Source organism: Paramormyrops kingsleyae, chromosome 3, assembly GCF_048594095.1.
Source record: "Paramormyrops kingsleyae isolate MSU_618 chromosome 3, PKINGS_0.4, whole genome shotgun sequence".
In the NCBI taxonomy this organism is placed as follows: Eukaryota; Metazoa; Chordata; class Actinopteri; order Osteoglossiformes; family Mormyridae; genus Paramormyrops; species Paramormyrops kingsleyae.
In genome coordinates this window covers 25,253,702-25,271,729 of record NC_132799.1, presented here as the reverse complement: position 1 = coordinate 25,271,729, position 18,028 = coordinate 25,253,702, and the positions used below count along the sequence as shown (strand labels likewise).

The window sequence follows — 18,028 nt, the reverse complement described above, 5'->3', positions numbered from 1 at the left end:
AGTAAACATCTCAAATCAGGCGCCCGGATGTCTTAAGTATAGGCCGCGGGGTCACCTTGTAGGAAAACCATTTACTAGAAAGCCGTCTTTATTAAAAATAACTAAGGCTTTATTCTTTAAAGTTTTTAATGTGTTTTAATGCGACTGCTAAATGCAGTTTACAAGCTCCTACTGTTATAAATAAAATGCTATTAAACCAGGTGCACTCGAAGTTACAGCTTTTTATAGGTATGTGAAGAGCGCGACCAACATGGCCAGATTCCTGTTCCACCATCGGGTCATCTGAGCGCTGGGTATACACCGGAAAATACGCATTCTTATTGTATCGCATTGCGGAATTCCGCGGTATTCCCACTGATAACATAGATGGGGAACCCCTCTTCGTCCTCCGTTTTGAATTTTTCAATTCTGTGTACATTTAGACCTTTTCCGGAAACGTTGAAAAATACACTCGATTTCAACATACAATAACCACTTCAAAGGATTAAGTGACGCTTTTGAAAGCTAAATTGACATATTGTTTATCATTTCATCTTTCTAATCCTGCAGTTTCATAGCTTTCTATGGATCAGAAAAAAAGTTTACTGACCAGGACCGGCAGCATACAGGATCGTCACGGGCCAAAAATCCTGAAATCTGCTGTATGTTCATCAGTGATTTGTTGCATCAATATGCCATGATATTAGGGAAATATCTTAAGATGTGAAAAAGATGATTATATCCACTGAGTCGCATTTAATTAAGCAGAAGATAAGAGATATTCACATGGTCACGTGACCTAAACCAACAGCGGCGCCTGTTGATACACCATTCCAGTCTTCACCTTGTATCAATTTTATTTCAGACTAAGGACATACTTGGAATATATATTATTCTTTCAGATTGAAGAATATAAAGAGATACACCTTCCCTGAAAGTTTCATTGAGATATCTTGATTATTAAAGAAACTACAAGCGTTTTTATATAAAAAGTTAGGTATTTGGTCACAGTTTTCTACACACATTCCATTTTAAAAAATAGGGCTAATTAGCGAACTTCTTTTGCCAATAATTTCCTTATTTGTTAAGATATCTGAGTGATTTTGGTGTCATTGTCTTTGTTTATTCAAGTGGTACCATTGGCATTTAATTTGGTTGAGTTTGAAATTTTTCTTCACATACCTACTTTTTATGCTTCAGCTAAAAAACAATTTTGGAAAACTCAGCATATAATGAATGGAAAGAATGGTTACAGATTCGTTGATACACAAAATGCTGGTGGATCGTTCTTTCACGGCTGAGACATTCTCTTGCGATGGACCTGACCCTATACACTGGGTACATGGGAACCATTGCTGAAGTAAGGATCTAATGTGTAGGTGTCGAGTCTCACGGTTAAAAGCCCCAGTCCCCGTGTGGCTCAGGGTTCAAAAGCTGCTAAAGATTGGTAGATTCCACGAGAGGTACCCCTTTAAATACGCTTTATTCCCACCACCCCGCAAAAATTAGTACATTTTAAAAACATGACCGTGCTACATACATATAACAAAATGTATGTACAACTTTTATTTTGAATAATAAAACACCTGTACATGTTACATTTTAAAACTCATTTGATAAAAGTACACAAACATTTTTGTACAAGTTTGAAAAATAAAACACACGCATACATGTTACATTTTAAAACCCTTGTGCAACTTTGAAAATTAAAAAACTTCATGTTATATTAACAAAATCTGCTTTGATAAAGAGCCTACAAATTTATTGCAACTTTGTTTTTGTAAAATAAAACCCACGTTTATATTAGATTTCAAAACTGATTCGCAAAATGAATGCATAAAACTTTGTACAAACACGCTTGCGCTGCATACACGTAACAAAACGTTTTTGTACAACGCGTCTAGAAAATAAAGCACCCGAACATTTTAAAACATCTGTACATCTTTGAAAAACTTTCATATTACATTTTAAAATATCTGTACATCTTACTTTGAAAAAACTTTCATATGTTACATTTTAAAACATATCTGTACATCTTACTTTGAAAAACTTTCATGTTACAAATTCATTTGATGAAATATTTTAAAGACGTACAACACCCTTTTGCGATGCTGTTAGTTTTACATTTCAGTATCCAAAAAGGCAGAGTTTCCCCAATAGTCAACAATCTGCGTTTGTCGTAGACGTCCCTGACATTTTTATTGAGGTCTATTAAACATTTTCACGTCGCGCTTGATTTTGTTATAGTGCGGCATTATGGGGAATTATCCCGCTGCCTTTCATTTAACACGCTTTACCTTCGGCCTATGTTAGCTTTCTGTTCCTGTCTCTTATGTTAGACTGGTCGGTGCCAAGCCGTGTCTTACATCAGCCATAAGATACCCTCAAAACAATTATTTATCATCCAATTTGTTTCTTACCTCTTGGTTACCTTGTTAGGCTTCCTTATCCATGAAAAGATTGGTTTTAATATTTTTTTGGTGTGGCTTTCTGGACCTTTCTTTTGACAGCACTCCTCTCGTTTTCAATAATAAATAATGATAAAATAAACCTCTAGAGAATTATATAAATAAACTGAACTGGTCTTATCTTACCTTACATGTATGGACATGCCTTACCTTGATTTTGTTTTAATTTATTTAGTTTAAATAGAGATTCCTGACAAAGTCAAAAAGCTTTGATCCAGTATATATCACTTAGAAAAAAGGGGTCTTGGGGGAGCTACTGTATATAGAACTATAGGGGTTCTATCCAGAGGAAATATAATAATGTCTCTAAGGATGGTAGCAAACAGGGCTCTTGGGCCGTCGCTTCACCAGACGCCGCAGGTGGCGAGTCGTGTTAAGCAAAGTAAACCGCATCATTTTCATTATTAGCGTTGTTGATGTTGTCTATTTCATTTAATAATGCTTCGGGTATAGGAGGGGGTGTTGCTCCGTCCATACCTGCTGATTCAGGTCTTGCGTAGATTTTCTCTTGACTGGTCCGCGCTGTCTCTCTCGTACATAAAAAACAAAGAATACCTATTATTAGAATGTTATTTTTAATGTATAGCGTTTATCACATGTATAAAAGAAATAATATACTCACTATATGGAGTTTTCTATCCGCACCGTCTCTCGTAGAAAAAAAACCCCAGAATAGCTGAATCTCTAAAAAAAATAATTTAAAAATGATAGTTATTTTAATGTATAGCGTTTATCATAAAACGTGTATAAAAGAAATAATATACTCACTCTATGCATGTCCCATGTACTTTTCTCTTTCCAGTGGGGTAAGGCCTTGATGATACTTGGGGGGGTGGGGGGGGTACTTGTGTCTCTTTACCAAAGGAGCGAAACCCTGCTCGGCGTAATAAAAATATCTGCGGCTGGTTACTTCTTAGGATTCTTTAAGGAGAAATATACGGCCTGTCAAGTTTTATCTGATTTTCTTAAGTCTATTTCATGTATGTTTTTTCTTTTAACTCATATTTGTGCGCAGATGATGCGGGGATGTACATAACGGGCGAATCGGAAAAACCAAAACTTCAAACAAAATTTACTGTAAGACAAAATGTCCAATTTGATGTGTGGCCAAATTACAGTTTGACCATGATTTGACCTACGCTGATGTAATACAACGGCTGCATGAGGAAAAACACAAACTTGAAACAAGTTTGAAAAAAAAAACCCTACCACACAAGGCCAAATTGTTGCTGCTGCAGGGGGTGTCAGCTTTCACACACACCCCAAACTGCCGCTAAGCGTTTATTGGAGGAGGATAGCGTCAGACCCAGACCCACCTCCTCTCATTCTTAGCTCCAACTTTCTCATTCCCACAGGGTTTCTTTCAGTCTCGCGCAGCACAGCTCTCAGCTCACAGCTCTCCAGCATCGCTCCCTCCGAGTCCTTTGTGCTACGCCCAAGTACACGCTCCACCGGACCGACCGGGACCTTCCCAAGGTACCGCTCCACAGGAACGCCCTCCGAGTCCTTTGCGCTACGCCCAAGTACACGCTCCACCGGACCGACCGGGACCTTCCCAAGGTACCGCTCCACAGGCACGCCCTCCGAGTCCTTTGCGCTACGCCCAAGTACACGCTCCACCGGACCGACCGGGACCTTCCCAAGGTACCGCTCCACAGGCACGCCCTCCGAGTCCTTTGCGCTACGCCCAAGTACACGTTCCACCGGACCGACCGGGACCTTCCCAAGGTACCGCTCCACAGGCACGCCCTCCGAGTCCTTTGCGCTACGCCCAAGTACACGCTCCACCGGACCGACCGGGACCTTCCCAAGGTACCGCTCCACAGGCACGCCCTCCGAGTCCTTTGTGCTACGCCCAAGTACACGCTCCACCGGACCGACCGGGACCTTCCCAAGGTACCGCTCCACAGGCACGCCCTCCGAGTCCTTTGCGCTATGCCCAAGTACACGCTCCGCTGGACCGACTGGGACCTTCCCAAGGTACCGCACCAGACCCAGCATACGCTCACACTCCATCAGGTAACCGACCCGCTCAGCCCCCGTCCTCAGCTCCGTGCTCGGCACCCTCGTAGCACGGGGCTATTCCCACAAAAACCCACTCATAAGCACACAATTCACTATCCTCAAATAAAAATAAATAATTAAAATAATAAATAAATAAATAATAAATGTTATAATAATAAATAATTAATTAATAATAAATAAATAAATAATAATAATTTAAAAAAAAAAACCTCTCCCAACGTCACTGGTCGTTGCTGGCTCACAGCCCAGACCTGTCATTTTTTTGATTTATCTTACCTTTAATTAACACTAGTTGCGTCACATGGCTCACTTCAAAGACCTGTCATTTTTGATTTATCTTACCTTTAATTAACACTAGTTGCATCACATGGCTCACTTCAAAGACCTGTCATTTTTGATTTATGTGACCTTTTGACCTTTGACCGAACCTGTCATTTTGACAAAAGCGGTATTCTCCACAGGGCTGTGGAGTCGGAGTCGGAGTCGAGGAGTCGGAGTCGGAGACAATTTTGGGTACCTGGAGTCGGAGTCGGCAAAAAGTTAACTGACTCCGACTCCTACTAAATTTAAATGGGAATTAAAAAAGTAAGTTGAAATGTCCCAATTCACAAACAGTCATAATGAACTACTTCTCTGCTGTAAGAATAAAGCCCAATGCATGCAGTGCATAATGTTACCACAAAACGAACATGTCAAGTAACCATGAAGCATGCTTTTCATTTACTGTATGCGTCACTATATGGGATGTAATGCACAGGTAAGGTGCGGCACCGCTTTCCATTGTGTCGTGTTCCACTGTTACAGGGAACTGTGAACCTAGCCTAAAGCCCCCCATACATTTTCAGATGCACTGCCGATTTTTCGGCCGTTCGACGAGTCATCACGCGTCAAACGCCTGAAAAATCATCTGGTGTGTTCTCAGCTCCGTCGGCTCCCCTTCGCTATGCGCTAGTGAAGGGGGCCGAAGGAGCCGAGAACACAGATCTCCCTACCTGTCTCCAGCAGAGGCTCGTTCTGCTGATCAACTGGCCGGTGAGTGACACAATGCACTAAACTTCCGGCTGGCTGACAGAGGAGACAGCCACTGCAGCAGACAGAGGCATCACATTACTTTGGATGGGGGCGGTGGTCGAGATTTTCGGCAAGCTGGATCTGCCCGTCCATGTGGACACCCTCAATCTGCGGCCGCCAATCAATTGCCGCGATTGTACACGCACATCGGTCGGTGGCAAAATCCTTGTTTTCATTGTGTTTGTCTTTAATCTGGCATTATAGTAGAGTGCTGGCTTCCTAGCCAGTAGTTCTGTGGTGAAATGACATGTATGTTGCCTTCCTTTCAGGCTCAATGGATGTAGAAAATACATTAGCATAGTATATACATACAGAGGAGTCGGAGTCGGGGAGTCGGAGTCGGAGTCGGAAGATTTAGAAACTGAGGAGTCGGAGTCGGAGTCAGAGCATTTATCTACCGACTCCACAGCCCTGATTCTCCATCTCTCTTGGATGGTTATATGTTGTTCCCTAGAGACCGGACAGGCAAGAAGGGAGGTGGTACCGCAGTGTACATAAAAGAAAACTTGCAGGCAAGGGAGCTCACTGATAAAAATAAAAGTACAGAAGCTGTATGGATAAAACTTGATGCTAAAGACTCAAATGGCCTAATTGTCGGGGATTGTTATAGAGCACCTAATGTAGCTGCAGAGGAAAGCAGAATGTTATATGACGATATCAGGATTATGAGTAATAAAAATGATGGGGTGATTATGGGTGATTTTAATTTAAAAACTGTAAACTGGATGGAGTTAAATAGCAAAACTGTTGAAGAGGCATGGGAATTTTTTAAAAGCACATTATATCTGTTTCCAGAAAAACTAAATCTAGACAACTGCAACCAAGGTGGTTTACCAAGGAAATTAAGAATAAAGTCAGGAGGAAAAGGGCTTGTTCCACAAATGGAAAATAACTAACGATTTCAAAAATAAGCAGGAGTTGTCATGACCGGCTCGTCTGATCCTCCTGTGTGCCACGCCCCCCTCCTTACCTCGTGTTAATTCCTGATTGTGATCACCTGTTGCATTTTTGGCTTGTCCTGTGTACGTAGTCTGCATCTGAGTTAGTTTCCCCAGATTTTTCATTGATGTTTGTCGCCATCTGCCCTGTTCGTCCCTTGATTTCCCCTAATAAACCCTCGTATCCTGTATCCTCACCTGCCTGCCTCGTCCTTCCCCGCTTCCTGCCTGTTCGCTTAGCGCTGGTCCCAACAGGAGTACTGTATCTACACTCACCTAAAGGATTATTAGGAACACCTGTTCAATTTCTCATTAATGCAATTATCTAATCAACCAATCACATGGCAGTTGCTTCAATGCATTTAGGGGTGTGGTCCTGGTCAAGACAATCTCCTGAACTACAAACTGAATGTCAGAATGGGAAAGAAAGGTGATTTAAGCAATTTTGAGCGTGGCATGGTTGTTGGTGCCAGACGGACCGGTCTGAGTATTTCACAATCTGCTCAGTTACTGGGATTTCCACGCACAACCATTTCTAGGGTTTACAAAGAATGGTGTGCAAAGGGAAAAACATCCAGTATACGGCAGTCCTGTGGGCGAAAATGCCTTGTTGATGCTATAGGTCAGAGGAGAATGGGCCGACTGATTCAAGCTGATAGAAGAGCAACTTTGACTGAAATAACCACTCGTTACAACCGAGGTATGCAGCAAAGCATTTGTGAAGCCACAACACGCACAACCTTGAGGCGGATGGGCTACAACAGCAGAAGACCCCACCGGGTACCACTCATCTCCACTGCAAATAGGAAAAAGAGGCTAGAATTTGCACGAGCTCACCAAAATTGGACAGTTGAAGACTGGAAAAATGTTGCCTGGTCTGATGAGTCTCGATTTCTGTTGAGACATTCAAATGGTAGAGTCAGAATTTGGCGTAAACAGAATGAGAACATGGATCCATCATGCCTTGTTACCACTGTGCAGGCTGGTGGTGGTGGTGTAATGGTGTGGGGGATGTTTTCTAGGCACACTTTAGGCCCCTTAGTGCCAATTGGGCATCATTTAAATGCCACGGCCTACCTGACCATTGTTTCTGACCATGTCCATCCCTTTATGACCACCATGTACCCATCCTCTGATGGCTACTTCCAGCAGGATAATGCACCATGTCACAAAGCTCGAATCATTTCAAATTGGTTTCTTGAACATGACAATGAGTTCACTGTACTAAAATGGCCCCCACAGTCACCAGATCTCAACCCAATAGAGCATCTTTGGGATGTGGTGGAACGGGAGCTTCGTGCCCTGGATGTGCATCCCTCACTCCATCAACTGCAAGATGCTATCCTATCAATATGGGCCAACATTTCTAAAGAATGCTTTCAGCACCTTGTTGAATCAATGCCACGTAGAATTAAGGCAGTTCTGAAGGCGAAAGGGGGTCAAACACCGTATTAGTATGGTGTTCCTAATAATCCTGAGTGTAAGTCTACAGGTTGGGCTAAAAATAACATTAGACTCTCCAAGAAGAATGTAGAAAGAAAGATTGCATTGGAAGCTAAGGATGACATTAAAAGTTTCTTCCAATAGCTCTAAAAGCTGAAATCACTAATCTGCAAGATAGTAAGAGCCTTATAATTGAAAATTAAATTAATATAGTAAATGAGTTTAATGATTATTTTTCACAGTAGAGAACACCACCATTTAGTGCGAATTGGAAGCATGCTAATATAACACCCATATTCAAAAAAGGGGATAGAAGTAATCCAGCAAACTATAGGCCAATCAGTTTAACTAGCATTACTGGAAAAATAATGGAAGCTATTATCCAAGTGAAAATGGTAGATTACCTGGATTCAAGTAACATTCTGAGGGATAGCCAACATGGATTTAGGAGAGGTAGATCCTGTTTAACTAATTTACTTGAGTTCTTTGAGGAAGCTACTGTCAGGGTCAGCCCCTGCTGTCCTTCCGTGTCCCTTCCCTGTTTGACCAGCAGGTGTTGCTGGTCATCCCGTTCTCATGTTAGTCTTTGTTCTCCCCTGTTACCTGTCTGGTCTTGTGGCTCAATGTGTTTGAGCATGTGGTTGTCTGTGTACCCTTCTGTCCTGAGTACCCTTCTGTCCTATGTTTGAATCCCACCTCCTGTTTTTGTATTTTGCTCCCTAGTGTTTCATTTGAGTTTCTTGTGTCTGATTTTGTAGTTGGTTTTGGTTTTGTTCCTTGTGCCCCTGCTTGTGTCTTTACCTGTTTAATTCCCTAGTGTTGGATTATGTTTCCTTGGTTAGTTCTTAGTTTCCCTGTTTTTAGTTCCTTTGAGTTTCACCTGTGCCCTGTTTCCCTGGTCTTTGTTAATTAGTCTCACCTGCCCTGTGTTAGTCTCGTTACCCCTTTAGTATTTTAGTTCCTGCTTCTGTTCAGTTCCCCAGTGGTTCATTGTCTATAATGTGTCTATGTCCATGATTGTCGTTGGTTTTGATATTTTCAGTGTTCTGCATGTATTCGGTTTTTGTTATTTAGTCTTGTTTAAGCCACTTTCTGTTTTTGACCCCTTGTGGTCTTTTTGGTTTAGTTGTGTTTATAGTGTTTTCAGTTTTCTTTAATAAACCCCCTTTCTGTTCCTGGAGCCGCTAGTGGGTCGTCCGCCCTTTTTGTGCACCATGCCTCGTTCCCGTTCCCGAGCCGCCGGCATTCCTGACAGCTACAAGAGAAATTGATCACAAAAAGGCCTACGATGTCATCTTAGATTTCCAGAAGGCCTTTGATGTTGTCCCCCACAAACGGCTCTTGCTTAAGCTCAAAGCTGCAGGGATTTTAGGAACTGTAGCAGCTTGGATCCAAAACTGGTTAACAGACAGGAAGCAGCGAGTAGTTATTAGAGGCACAATGTCACAGTGGGCCTGTGTTCATAGTGGGGTACTGCAGGGTTCAATTTTAGGACCATTTTTGTTCCTAATTTACATTAATGATATTGACACCAATACATACAGTAAACTGGTTAAATTTGCAGATGACACCATGGTGGGTGGTGTAGCAGAATATTTCTTACCCTATTCTTCATTGATTACATATTCCCCCAAAAACCCTCAATGTCAAAAGTGGCTGGGTCTTGGGGCATGGGAATGTCTATCAATTGATATTCCGGGATCAGCTGATCCTCACTGAGCTGATCATGCTCCTCGGGTCCCTGGTATGGAAGCAGTTCAGGAAACCTTAAAAAAAACACAATGTGCACTGAACTGATAAAGATACAGTGGGAGAAATAATAAGGTTTGTTTTGTGGCCATCAAACTTCACAATCTATTGAAAATGTTAAGAAAATGTGAAACCCTTACCTGTTGACAAAGTATAAGGGCTCTTCCACTCCTCTGCTGGACTTCAACAGATTTGACGTACATGAACAGGGCCTCTCTCAGGAGTAGTTTCTCCTCAGCCCTCACCAGAAAGACGGGTGCTGCTTGTTGGAAGCTCTCCACTTATTGAGGTGCTGTGTCTCCTGCATCAAGGAGCCTATTGAGCATAGCTCAAGTTGTAAGTCCAACATTCAGCTTTTCTTCTACCAGAGAGATAAAGCAAATCAAATACTTGAAACCGGTAAATTACAATATTTTCTTCCATGGAATTCTTTAGAGAGTTCATTAACAATCAAGAACAAGCACAATTGCTAACTTGAATACCCCTCTTTCAGTATATCTCACCACATCAGTGACAACATCACCAACTCCCATAACTGAATGAACAGCCCTCTGAAAATGTTTGATTAATATATGGATAGCCAGCATATAAAGCATAACTGAAATATGCTTTGCTTTAAGAGACGTAGCATGCTTGTCAACGTTGCTGGTAATATGATTAATAAAGTATAATTATTAATTATTAAATTAAATAAAGACATACATCTCTAGCCCTTTCCTTGGTTTTAGGTAGCCTATATGGTTGCAAAGTAGGTGGAGAGTCTTTGATTGTATCAAAATAATATTTTATCACATTTCGCTATGTTCCCCAACATTAACCCTCTCTATTTGATCACATGCAAGTTATCGTCAATACTGGGATATCGTGACACCCACATGTCACAGAACTAGGTGCTGATGATGAATGTTAGCAACTTGATAACAAAACGAGTTACTTGCAGCTAACTGTGAAATTGATGCCGACGTAGTCTTTGAAAAATAGGGCCGAAAACTGGTTGCTGAGATATTACATTACAATAACTTAGCAGACTCTCTTATCCAGCGTGAGAGAGCAGTAATGGAAAGAGATGGTAAGGAAAATTGCATCTGAATGAATACATATTGATACCCATGAATGTTAGGTTAGGATTTTTCAGGTCATGGACAAAACATGGGAAATATACTGAAACGCAAACATCATTCAGGTACAGGTAGCACCCATTTCAGAGAGCTATGTTGGAGCAACAGACCCTCTTAGAAGATCATATGATTTATTGTCCAGTCGTGTAAAATAAAATAAAATATGGAATAAATATTCCACCTCAACAAGTTGTAAAACATCCCAGAGTCACTGCAAAGTATGACAGAATAATTTGGTTATACATTGACACCTGTAACAAACAGCAGGATCCTAGCAGAATATCTCACTGAAGCTCAGTCTGCTGTCTTTTAACTAAAAGAAAGGCAAATAAGTAACTGTTGTACTTATAGATACAGAGAGAGCAGTAAGGACCATGCGGCCATCGGCCAGCACCATGGAGCCCATGGCCATGCTCCAGGTGTCTTCGCAGAAGTCACACTTTGAGCAGCAGTGAAGCCACAGCACTGCTACTGTCTCACTGATGGCAGAGAAAGCTGTGGTTTATGTAGGGTGCGAAGCATATGCAGCTGACATACAAAGCTGATAAACATCTGACCATGGAAGAACACCAGCCATGAGACACTCCGTTATTTTCCACCCTCTGGTGTCTTTCTCTGCCACATAAATAAGGTCATGAAAAGATCATGAAAACAGCATCTGCCAAAGGCGCTGGACTTTTGTACACACTAGCAGTTTAGCTTAACCTAATAATGTCTAATTAATTATTAAAGTAAACTATGCAGTCTTTAATAATGCTATATAAATTCAGCCAGGGTATTTGTCACGTATAACTTACCATAACGTTATGACCACTGTCAGGATAAGTGAATAATATTGAGTTTCTCATTACAATGGCACCTGTCAAGGGTGCCAACATATATTGGCCAAGTGAACAGTCAGTTCTTGAAGTTGATGTCCTGGAAGCAGGAAAAATGTAAGTATCTGAGCAACTTTGACAAGGGCTAAATAGTGATGGCTAGACAACTGGGTCAGAGCATTTACAAAGCTAAAGGTTTCCTGGGGTATTCCCAGTAGGCAGTGGTCAGTACCTACCGAATGTTGTCCACGGATGGGCAACTGGTGAATCGGTGACGGGGTCATGGGCACCTAAGGCTCATTGATGCATGTGGCAAGCTAAGGATAGCCTGTCTGGTCTGACCCCGAAGTAGAGCTACTGCAGCAGAAATTGCTGAGAAAGTTAATGCTGGGAATGATGGAAAGATATCAGAACACACAGAGCATCGCAGCTTGCAGCGCATGGGGCAGCGCAGCCGCAGACCAGTCAGAGTGTCCATGCTGACTCCTGTCTATCACCGAAAGTGCCTACAATGGGCAGCTGAGTCTCAGAACTGGGCCATGGAGCAATGGAAGAAGGTGGCCTGGTCTGATGAGTCACGTTCTCCTTACACCATGTGGCTGGCCGGTGTTTTTGCATCATTTATCTGGGGAAGAGATGGCACCAGGATGCACTATAAGAAGATGTCAAGCCTGCGGAGGCAGTGTGATGCTCTGGGCCATGTTCTGCTGGGAGACCTTGGGTCCATGCCTCAATAAGTCAGAGCTGATTTAGCGGCATGAGAGGGACCTACACAATATTAGGCAGTGAATTTAATGCTACAGGTGTATCAGTGTATGGGGATGCCTGTCACAAACAGCACAATCCCCTCTGCCACAAAGAGTTCCTGCCTTCTGGGGATTTTCACAGATTATGAGAATATCTCACTGAAGCTCAGTCTGCTCTCTTTTCACTAAAAGAAAGACAAATAAGAAACTTGTGTACATATATCTATAGACAGAGCAGCAAGGACCATGAGGCCAATGGCCAGCACCATGGAGCTGTCCGGCTGTCTTTGCAGAAGTCACACTTCGAGCAGCAGTGAAGCCACAGCGCTGATATTCTCTCACGGTTGGCAGAGGAAGCTGTGGTTTATGTAGCGTGCAAAGCACATGCAGCTGACACACGAAGCTGATAAACATCTGACCAGGGAAGAACATCAGCCATGAGACACTCTGTTATTTTCCACCCTCAGATTTGCATAAGTTGCTTATTCTCTGAGGATCTGGTATCTTTCTCTGCCACAGCAATAAGGTCATGAAAAGATAATGAAAACAGCATCTGCCAAAGGCGCTGGACTTTTGTATACACTAGCAGTTTAGGTTAACATAATAATGTCTAATTAATTATTAAAGTAAACTATGCAGTCTTTAATAATGCTATATAAATTGAGCCAGTGTATTTGTCACGTGTAACTTACCGTAACGTTATGACCACTGTCAGGTTAAGTGAATAATATTGATTATATGTACATACTGTATATCTATAGAGAGAGCAGTAAGGACCATGCGGCCATCGGCCAGCACCATGGAGCCCATGGCCATGCTCCAGGTGTCTTCGCAGAAGTCACACTTTGAGCAGCAGTGAAGCCACAGCACTGCTACTGTCTCACTGATGGCAGAGAAAGCTGTGGTTTATGTAGGGTGCGAAGCATATGCAGCTGACATACAAAGCTGATAAACATCTGACCATGGAAGAACACCAGCCATGAGACACTCCGTTATTTTCCACCCTCTGGTGTCTTTCTCTGCCACATAAATAAGGTCATGAAAAGATCATGAAAACAGCATCTGCCAAAGGCGCTGGACTTTTGTACACACTAGCAGTTTAGCTTAACCTAATAATGTCTAATTAATTATTAAAGTAAACTATGCAGTCTTTAATAATGCTATATAAATTCAGCCAGGGTATTTGTCACGTATAACTTACCATAACGTTATGACCACTGTCAGGATAAGTGAATAATATTGAGTTTCTCATTACAATGGCACCTGTCAAGGGTGCCAACATATATTGGCCAAGTGAACAGTCAGTTCTTGAAGTTGATGTCCTGGAAGCAGGAAAAATGTAAGTATCTGAGCAACTTTGACAAGGGCTAAATAGTGATGGCTAGACAACTGGGTCAGAGCATTTACAAAGCTAAAGGTTTCCTGGGGTATTCCCAGTAGGCAGTGGTCAGTACCTACCGAATGTTGTCCACGGATGGGCAACTGGTGAATCGGTGATGGGGTCATGGGCACCCAAGGCTCATTGATGCATGTGGCAAGCTAAGGATAGCCTGTCTGGTCTGACCCCGAAGTAGAGCTACTGCAGCAGAAATTGCTGAGAAAGTTAATGCTGGGAATGATGGAAAGATATCAGAACACACAGAGCATCGCAGCTTGCAGCGCATGGGGCAGTGCAGCCGCAGACCAGTCAGAGTGTCCATGCTGACTCCTGTCTATCACCGAAAGTGCCTACAATGGGCAGCTGAGTGTCAGAACTGGACCATGGAGCAATGGAAGAAGGTGGCCTGGTCTGATGAGTCACGTTCTCCTTACACCATGTGGCTGGCCGGTGTGTGTGCGTCATTTAAATGGGGAAGTGATGGCACCAGGATGCACTATAAGAAGATGTCAAGCCTGCGGAGGCAGTGTGATGCTCTGGGCCCATGTTCTGCTGGGAGACCTTGGGTCCATGCCTCAATAAGTCAGAGCTGATTTAGCGGCATGAGAGGGACATACACAATATTAGGCAGTGAATTTAATGCTACAGGTGTATCAGTGTATGGGGACGCCTGTCACAAACAGCACAATCCCCTCTGCCACAAAGAGTTCCTGCCTTCTGGGGATTTTCACTGATTATGAGAATATCTCACTGAAGCTCAGTCTGCTCTCTTTTTACTAAAAGAAAGACAAATAAGAAACTTGTGTACATATATCTATAGACAGAGCAGCAAGGACCATGAGGCCAATGGCCAGCACCATGGAGCTGTCCGGCTGTCTTTGCAGAAGTCACACTTCGAGCAGCAGTGAAGCCACAGTGCTGATATTCTCTCACAGTTGGCAGAGGAAGCTGTGGTTTATGTAGCGTGCAAAGCACATGCAGCTGACACACGAAGCTGATAAACATCTGACCAGGGAAGAACATCAGCCATGAGACACTCTGTTATTTTCCACCCTCAGATTTGCATAAGTTGCTTATTCTCTGAGGATCTGGTATCTTTCTCTGCCACAGCAATAAGGTCATGAAAAGATAATGAAAACAGCATCTGCCAAAGGCGCTGGACTTTTGTATACACTAGCAGTTTAGGTTAACATAATAATGTCTAATTAATTATTAAAGTAAACTATGCAGTCTTTAATAATGCTATATAAATTGAGCCAGTGTATTTGTCACGTGTAACTTACCGTAACGTTATGACCACTGTCAGGTTAAGTGAATAATATTGATTACATGTACATACTGTATATCTATAGAGAGAGCAGTAAGGACCATGCGGCCATCGGCCAGCACCATGGAGCCCATGGCCATGCTCTAGGTGTCTTCGCAGAAGTCACACTTTGAGCAGCAGTTAAGCCACAGCACTGCTACTCTCTCACAGTTGGCAAAGGATGTTGCGGTTTCTGTAGCATGTGAAGCGCATGCAACCGACATACTAACTCAAAACCATCAGACCCGAAAGGAGATTCAGTGCTTTCACATATCTCAGCCACAAGTCTCTCAGGTCCTCATTTAGTGTTTACTCTGCCATATCTCTGTAGATTCATGCATGTATTTTGGCAGGTTGTGGTGTGGATCTAATGAATGGGTAAGAGAGACAGGCACAATAGCAGCGATGTTTTTTTAACAAAAAACCCTAAATAAAATAGATAATCCCTGTAGAAGAAAAAAAAATATCTCAGAATGACCTCCTTATATCTTAGCTCTAGACAGAAAAATAACTAATAGGGTTTGGGCCAATCAGGAATGCATTCATCAATTCCAATCCAAATCAGGAAAGCTCACAATTCTGCAGGGTCAGAGAGACAGGGCGTCTGCGTTTCCATACAGCTTCTTGGGGCGATGCTGAACCTCGAAGTCGAATTCCGCCAGCACCTCCAGCCAGCGGGCTAGCTGTCCCTCCAGGCTGCTGGTGTGCTCGTATCTTCTGCACAGTGTGTGGAGTTTGGTAGAAGAGAAATAGTTCCTACATTAAACTGCTCACTACATAGTCTGTGGATTATCTTAAGTAACCGGGTCATGATTTCTGGTCAGAGAAATGGAGTTTTTTTTTGACATTTTAATCACCACAGAAAGAATGCCATTCAGTCCCATTATATTAAAGTCTGACATTTCTATGGCCAATATCTACAAAACTAGGCAACTGCCAGCAGAATAACGTAGATGTGTAGATAGTAGTTATGCTGCTCTAAAACACATCTATTTTCAGTTTTGGGGTGAACTGCCCCTTTTAGACACTGTCTTTCTTGAAAACATATAAATGTGATGTTGCTTCCTTGTAAGAAAGTACAATTGTGAGTAACAATAGGGAAATGAAGTAACATTTCCCAAAAATATTTTTTAATAATATGATTACTGCATGTGTTCCTCTTTTCAATTTATTAGGAAGTTCATTATTTCACCCCAGGCCAGCCTGTATTTCTCTATGAATTGTTCATTACTGAGACGGTCCAAGGGTTTCATACCCGCCCACAAAACAACATTAATATAAGCAACTTGGCTTCCTGGACAGCACAGTCTCATATGCCATTTCCGATTGAGTTGCACAATTCTCTGCCACTGGTGGTTCAGAGGGGTGAGTCAACCTTCCCAATTTAAAGGATGTTAGTTAACATATTGCAAGTTTGACTGGTTAGATTATTGTGCACTAGGGTTGTTCAGAATTTTTGAATTGTGCCCCATTCATGAACTGGAATTTGAATTGAATTGGCTACCGTGTAAGATGTTGAATTACAATTCAAATTTGAATGACAGGAAGAGGAAATAAATTCATTTCAATTCAAAGAAATTCAGTGAAATTACACAACACAGAAGTGTCATTTAATCAAGCAAAACATAAATTATTATATAATAGATTTACTTTCTAGATGTATTGGCCTTATATACACTATATGGGCAAAAGTTCTTGGGTCACCTGGCCATTACATCTACATGACATTTTATGATGTCCCATTCTAAATCCATGGGCATCAATATGGAGCTGACCCCCCCCCCCCTTTGCAGCTATAACAGCTGCCACTCTTCTGGCCGTTCTCCTGGCATCTCTCAAACCCAGACTCATCCATCAGACTGTCAGACAGAGGAGTGTGATTTGTCATTCTACAGAACATGTTCCTACTGCACCAGTGTCCAGTGGAGGTGTGCTTTGCACCACTCCGTCTGACACTTGGCATTGCTCTTGGTGATGTGAAGCTTGCATGTATTTTTCAGTCCCGCTCCTGCCCACTACCGCAAGATTCTGTCCCGCTCCCGCAAAAAAATATATATTATTTTCTCCCGCTCCCGCCCGCAGTATTCAAGTTTTGTCCCGCTCCCGCCCGCAAAATCCCGCAGGTAAACATATAAGTAGTTTTATTTTTACCGCTTCTTCCCGCTACTCTGTTATTTGTTTCACTTGCTTTCCTTTTGAGTATATATAAAAAGAAACGGAAAATAAACAAATTTGTTTCGATTTATTTGAGTTTAATTAAATGGAATGATGAACATGGACACGAATGAGGAGCTTTTCAGAACATGCCATCCCGTCCAAGCACCAGGCTGATTCCTTCTTGGGGTGTCCGGTTACGTCCCCCGGCACTCAGAGCGCGGCAATTGTAGTTTCTGTAGACGATTCGCCTGTAAATTGTTATCATTTTAATTTAGTCGTTCTTGTTGCTTTTGTGCAGTAGATAAATAATAGAGTATTTGTTTTTAATAAATTAATTTTAAGATAATTCCATTTTGCGGTAGTCCCGCGATTAATTATATTCTCCCGCAACCCGCACATACATGAGGACCTTACCGCCCGCACCCGCATTCACCCATCAAATCTTGTCCCGCGGGAGTGCAGGTCTCTACTTGCATGCATGAACCTCCCAGCGCACAGTCTGTGTGCTGGAGTTAATGCCAAAGGGAGTTTGAAACTCTAACACTCTGCAAGTGTTGGTGACTTTTACACATTATGCGCCTCAGCACTCGCTGTCCCCACTTTGTGGCTGTTTCTGTTGTTCCTAAACGTTTCCACTTTGCAATAATACAACTTACATTTGACTGTGGAATATCTAGAAGGGAAGAAATTTCACAAACTGACTTATTGCAAAGGCAGCATCCTATGACAGTACCACACTTGAATTCACTGAGCTCTGCAGAATAACCCAGTCTTTCACAAATGTTTGTAAACCTGACTGCATGGCTACATGCTTGATTTTCTGTGGCAATGG

The 18,028-nt window shown here is 42.3% G+C and overlaps 1 protein-coding gene across 1 annotated transcript in view; it reads right to left on the bottom strand.

Annotated features, from left to right (window-relative positions):
- Nucleotides 1–18,028, bottom strand: part of LOC111858638 (uncharacterized) — an 81,991-nt gene that overhangs the window by 12,219 nt on the left and 51,744 nt on the right. The gene's annotated exons all lie outside the window — the stretch shown is intronic.